The sequence below is a fragment of the Suricata suricatta genome, chromosome 2 (assembly GCF_006229205.1).
Source record: "Suricata suricatta isolate VVHF042 chromosome 2, meerkat_22Aug2017_6uvM2_HiC, whole genome shotgun sequence".
NCBI classification, from domain to species: Eukaryota; Metazoa; Chordata; class Mammalia; order Carnivora; family Herpestidae; genus Suricata; species Suricata suricatta.
Genome location: NC_043701.1, coordinates 125,656,552 through 125,663,339, shown reverse-complemented (window position 1 = coordinate 125,663,339; position 6,788 = coordinate 125,656,552). Strand labels below are relative to the sequence as shown.

At 41.3% G+C, this 6,788-nt stretch overlaps 1 long non-coding RNA gene across 2 annotated transcripts in view; it reads left to right on the top strand.

Annotated features, from left to right (window-relative positions):
• Positions 1-6,788, top strand: part of LOC115285451 — a 117,240-nt gene that overhangs the window by 55,702 nt on the left and 54,750 nt on the right. For both annotated transcript variants that reach the window (XR_003905532.1, XR_003905531.1), the window contains exon 3: positions 6,490-6,555. This is a non-coding gene — a long non-coding RNA (uncharacterized LOC115285451). The remainder of the gene's footprint in view (positions 1-6,489; positions 6,556-6,788) is intronic.

The following is a 6,788-nucleotide window of genomic DNA, read 5'->3' as shown; positions in this document are numbered from 1 at the left end:
CTCTGGTCTTTTTTGGGGCAATATTACAAACTTGGGCATAACAGTATATCCCTAGTCATCAGAGAAGTGCAAATCAAAACCATGAAGAGATATTACCTCATACTTGTTAGGATGACTATTATTAAAAAGATAAGAGCTAACAAATTTTGGCAAGGATGTGAAGAAAAGGAAACCCTTGTGCAGTATTGGTAGGAATGTAAATCAGTGCAGCCCCTCTAGAAAACAGTATTGAGGTTCCTCAAAGAATTTTATTTTTAAAATTAAAAAAAATTTTTTTATGTGTTTTATTTATTTTTGAGAGACAGAGAGACAGCACGAGCAGGGAAGGGTCAAAGAGAGAGGCAAACAGAATCCAAAGCAGGCTCCAGGCTCTGAGCTAGCTGTCAGCACAGAGCCTGGTGTGGGGCTCGAACCCATGAACCGTGAGATCATGACCTGAGCTGAAGCCGGACTCCTAACCGACTGAGCCACCCAGGCGCCCTTCCTCAAAGAATTTTTAAAAATGTAACTACCACTATAATCCAGGAATCCCACTCCTGGATATATATCTGAAAGATATGAAAGCAGGACCTGAAAGAGAAACATCTGCACTCCCATGTTCATTGCAACATTGTTCACAATAGCCAGAATATGGAAACAACCTGCATGTCTGGCAATGGATGAATGTGGTGTTTATACAATGGAATATTATACAGCCACGAAAAAGAAAGAACTCCTGCCATTTACAACAGTATAGATGAATCTGGAGAGCATTATGTTAAATGAAACAAACCAGACAGAGCAAGATATATATTGTATGGTATCACTTATAGGTGGAATCTTTTTTTTTTTTTTAAAGCCGATCACATATAAACAGAGAATAAAATGATGGTTGCTAGTGTCTGGGGAGGAGCAAATAGGAAGATGTAAATCAAAGGCACCAACTTTCAGTTATAAGATGAGTAAGTTCTGAGGATCTAATGTACAGAATGGTGGCGATAAGTAAATAATAGCATATTTTATACTTGAAATATCCTGACAGTAGATCTTAAGTGTTCTTACCACACACGTATACACGCATGCGCGCGCACACACACACACACACACACACTCACACACAGACGCACATTAAATGAGATAACGTTTATAAAACAGTTTGTTGCCTGTACATAATAGGAATATGAAAATACCTAAGTGTGTATTTCTTCCCAAAATGCAAAACCACTAATTTAAAGGGATTAGGCATTTCTGTGCTTATTACAGCATTATTTACAATATCCAAACTATGGAAGCAGCCCAAGTGTCCACTGATAGAGGAACAGATAAAGAAGATGTGGTATATATACAAAATGAAATATTATTAAACCACAAAAAAATGAATTCTTGAATTTGGCACAGCATGGACAGAACTAGAGACTATAATGCTAAATGAAATAAGTCAGAAAAAGACAAATACCATATGATTTCACTCATTTATGGAGTTTTAGAAACAAATGGGCAAAGGTGAAAGAGAGAGAGACAAACCAAGACTAAGACTCTTAATTATAGAGAGCAAACTGATAGTTACCAGATGGGTGGGGGATGGGTGAAATAGGTGATGGGGATTAAGGAGTATACTTATTGTGATGAGCACTAGGTGATGCTCATGGAATTGTTGAATCACACCTGAAACTAATATGACACTGGCATTAAAATAAAACCCTTAATAAAAAATACCTAAGTGATGCTTACAGGCATCATTTTTAATGTGTCCAACAATAAGCCTTGGAATCTAGAACAGAACCTTCCAATAGAACTTTCTGCAGTAATGGAACTGTTCTGTGTTTGCACCGTCTAACACGCACCTGTTGAATAGTTGAAATGTGTTAGTGTGCCTTAATTCCTTCACTTCCTTCAATTGTATTTAATTCTAATTAAATTGAAATGGCCACATACGGTTCATGGCTACCAAATTGGACTATGGTAAATGGTAGATCTAGAGAGTAAACTTAAAAATAACAAGTCATTTTGTAAGATTACCTGTGCCATTTGGACACGTGACCATAAAAGCTATCAGTAGGATATAATCAGAAGTATCAACTGTTCATGGTCCCAGAAACTGACATGGTAATAATGTATGCTATACTCATATACATTTTTTGTACTAATGAAAGCAGATATATTGAAGTTACATGCAAACACATAAACATGCACACACTTTAAAGGGAATATTTTGGATAAATTTATTTTAAATCAGATTATCTGGATAATTATTCCTGATTCTTCCTTCTGTTTTGGTTTGCTGAATATGAATATGAAGACTTCTCTGCCTTTGCCCGCGGTGCACATACTTATCATGGAGGCATGCTTATAGCACTGCCAAGCCCAGTTGGGCCTCCTGATTCTCCACAAGACCATGTAGGAAGATACAATCCACTGATTGAAATTGACATGAGATACAACCCATTTCCCACCCTGGATTTAAAAACATTGATTTAAGGAATACTTGTGTAATCTGGAAAGAGAAATAGCAAATTATATAACAAAACATAAATATATTTAGAGCTATTGAATTTTAGAGCCAGAGAAGGCTCAAAGCATTGTCATATGCTTGGACTTCTTGGACTTGATCTATTTGCCTATACACAAATGTACCATAATAGCTGTGTGTCTTTTGATTACCACCTCTCAGCCCCCACCCTGTATCCAGTGCCTACCCGTCTCCATCCAGCTGGGTGCCCTGGAAGGCTGACCTGTGGACTGATCACTGGGCTTCTGGTTGAAATTGCCCAGTTTGATGCACCAGCAGATCTGGCAATCAGATAAGAGTGAAAGTGGGGTATTTACTCCTTTGACTCCCTTCCTGTGGGGACAATGTGAACTGTCTGTATCCTAATGCTGTGAGTCATAGCTCTTGTCACTTGTTAGGGACCCTCTCCTCACAATTCTCTCTTTCCTTGGAAACGGTTCCTTCTCATGGCCTCTTGAGGCCTAGGAACAGTAAGGGGAGTACTGTTGTCGCTGCCCCAAATGCTACACTATTTCTTGTTTCCCCATACCCTGGCCACTTCTCTGAAAAGAGCCTCTTTATCATAAACTCTCCTCATATTTCACAATTTGAGTGTGCCATTATTTTCTGCTGGGACTTTGATCTATCTATGAAAGAGTATCTGGATGCCCTCTCTCTGGGCCTTTCTTCCTAGAGGCCATTGCTGCAGGGATAATTTAGGACATTGCTTTTTAAAGCAGTTCTTTAATCTCACTGCCTTACCAGACATCAACTCAGACCCCTCAGGGGTGAGTCATTCTATTTGTGTGGGTGAGGTTCGTTAAAAAAATTTAAGAATTTTCTCAAAAGTCCAAGTATATAGCCCCAAATAAAATAAACAACTGAAAAAAAAAAAAAGACTGTGCATTTAGATGCCTTGGACAGTGACCCACAGCTCAGCCCCTCCTTTCTGGGCAGGATGTGGTCAGAGTACTATACATGACTAAGAAATTTCCCTTTGGGGCCGCTTCTTCATGTAGTTTGGTGTGGATTAAATCAATTCCAAGTAATACCTAGAAGTTGGGGTATTATGTGTGCAGTATTAGTTGAGGAGCTTTGGAAGAGTCAGGATAGCATATTAATTTTCTCCTCTCCCAAAGACTGTTAAAAATGGCTCTTGGTAGGACTCCTTTCCTTTATTTTGGTCACAAGCAGTTAAGGGCTGGCTTTCTATGGCATGCAGTGATAGACGGAGACCCACCTGTGTGTCTGGTATAAAGCGTGTAAGGGTGCTAAAAATTCCTTGCCTGGAAATACCTTTCTTCCCAGAAGTTCTGCCACAATTCCAGAAATTCCCATTATGAGCATGTTACCTTAAGGGTATTACAGAGTGATCTGTTTTACTGGGTTAAGGCATTGTTTTGTGGGAAAAGAACATTGCGCATCAGCTAGTTGATGTCTTCGCAGAACAAAATATAACTATTGCCTCCTGGTATTGTGTGCAAAGAGAATGGGGAGCTAGAGGCCCTGGTTGGGAAGAAGGTAAACAAAGGTGTGAGGCTCACAGAATCACTCAGGAACACAGACCTGTTAGGGGGAACACAGTGGTGACTTGGTGAGCACAGGGGCCGCTGAGGTGCCTGAGTGTGCCTGGGTATGATTAACACTGTCATCAAAGATGAACTCTGCTGAAACGTGAAAATATGGTCCATGTAAAGTGTTTGGGTCAAAGCTTAATAAATGGATTTCCTTTTCTGCACCATTCATAATGTGGCTGAGAGCTGTCCCAGGCAGGAGATTGTCAATGAATATCTAAGGATGTGTCAGAGATTGAAGAACTAAACTGTTATGATAAATCAGGAGCCAGAATGGCAATCATCTGTCAGGATGATTGTGATTAATCGGTAGTGACTGCCTGAAGTGTTGTAGTTAAGGTGTGAGGTGGCATCTAGTTACAATGAATAACAATGACATTGTTGATTACAGTTGGCTTGTGAGTGTGGGCTTGGGCATGGAGGTAAGGGGAGGTGATACATGTGCCACACATTGGTCAAGCCTACCAAGGGTCTTTTTCTGCTTTATCCCATAATCAACTGTGATTGCTGGGTTTTGCAGGTCCTTAGGCTTCAGGAATCCTTGAAAAACCTTCCTAGGAGTTTACTGTCACTGGATCAGATTACAAAGAGTATATTCATGAAACTTTTCATGTCTTCCTATGAGTAAGTCTTATTATTTGGGTTAGATGCCAGTTGATAGTTTGAGAATTTAGGCTGGGGTCTAACAGACCAGGAAGAATGGTCTCTAAAAGGAATGACTGGTGGTCTCCAAAAGGAATGATATGGTGAGCATATCTTCATATGCTTATTTTCCCATTCCATGCCTTTACACTAGGTCAGGACTACAGCAATCCCTAGGAGTCATCCTTGACTCCTCTCATTTCCTCACATTATCCATCCAATCTATCGGTAAGAGCTGACAGAATATATGTTCATATGACCACTTCTCACCCCCCACTGCCACTCCAGTCCATCTCTCTGGTCTGCTGGCATAGGTTCCTGTCTGGGTCCCTGCTTTCATTCTTGTGCTCTTCGGTCTGTCTCCCAAACACGTTTTAAAAACATAAACGAGGTCATAGCATTTTTCTGCTTACCATTGTCCAACAGCTTTCCATCACACTGGAGTAAAATCTGAAGGCCTCACCTTGGCCTCAAATATCCATGTGATCTGTGGTCTGGTCCCTGTGATCTATTTCTCTGGCCTCACCTCCCCCATTCTCTTCCTCTCTCCCTCTCTTCCAGCTATCCTGGCCTACTTTCTGTTCTTCTGTCTTGCCAAGCTCATTTCCATCTCTGCCCCTTTGCTGAATATGTCCTCCCCCTAGACCTTCATGTGTCTTTCTAATTTCTTCAGGTCTCTTTCAAGTGTTACCTCCTTTCTTGACCCCTTTATCTGAGGTGACACCTCCTCCCCAGGTAACTCCTTGTTCTCTAACCTTTATTTTGCCTTCATGGTACTGCTCATTACTATTGGATACCATGTTAGATTATTATTTATGTATAGATTTTCTTTCCTCCTCCCTGGAATGTAAGTCTTTGAGGGCAGGAACTTGTTTACTGTCATAATGTTTAGAAGAATATCTACAACATAGTAGGTATTCAGGAAATATTTATCAAATGGATGCAGGATTTTGAAAGCAAAGCGTCTTGTGCAAATCCATGGCAAGGAATAATGCCTGAGTGGCAGGACCAGCTAACTGGTGGTCTAACTAAGGGCTGATAGGAGCGCCTCACGGTAGAGAAACAGTCAGAAAGTACAGCGCTTCCAGGGAATTGTGAGTCAATGTCAGAATCCAAGAGAATGACTGTGACAGCAGATAAGAGTTTCTAGCATAAAGACATTAACATTGAAGCACTTTCTCAGGTAGAAAGCTTCCTGAACACTTATGCCTAGAACAGGGACCACAGTATAGGGCCTGAGTAGGGTCTGAAGTTGAGCTTAGTTCAGAGATGGTAAATAGGTTAATCCAAAGAGGTTGGAGCTAGAAGCCTACCTGCTAATGAATTAATCCCCAATTAATCCACTGGATTCTACACAGTCTAGAGAGAGACTTTGTGCCTTCTGCAGTCAGCTCCTAATGTACCAGAGCTGACACCTCCTTGCCGTTGCTGTCCCCAAAACCAGTTCTTCAGGGGAGATGTCATTGTACTGATGATCCCCAAGAGACCAGAGACCAGTGAGTTCAATGGCCCACTTCCATCTCATGTTGGGGAACTCCACTCAGCAGCAGAGGCCTCTGCACTGGCTGGGAATCCCCACTGCATGCAGCAGCAGCCTTTGTGGGGTTGAGCTGCAAGCTACTTTTCAGATTTAGCACACAGCCTTGTGAGGAGACAAAGTTGCATTGCCTCTGATGAGGAACAAAGCCAGTGATGCTGATGTATATGGAAAACAGGAATATTTCCATAGGTTGGAAGCAAATGTCCAAGCTGGAAGTGTGGCTTGTACTGATCTTTGTGTGTCTCCCTCCCCAACTGTGTTTGTAGGCTTCCAGGATCTATGTAGAAAGAAATACATTGCTGTGTGTTTGTAGCTCCGCCCATCATTTGAGGGTAAGTAGAAAAGAGGTTTGGCGTGGCTTTCAGAGGAAGTAAGGTGAAGATTCTTCTCTCCCAGCCTAAGTAAACCGCTTAGGCCTTTCATGACTCAGAAACCACAGACCCCACAGCCAACATGCATCTATTCATTCTTGTCTACAAATATTGATTGAGAGTCTATTATTTGACTAACACAGTGGCTTGGGTTGAGGATATAATGGTACAGTAAGATTAACTCCCTCCCCTCA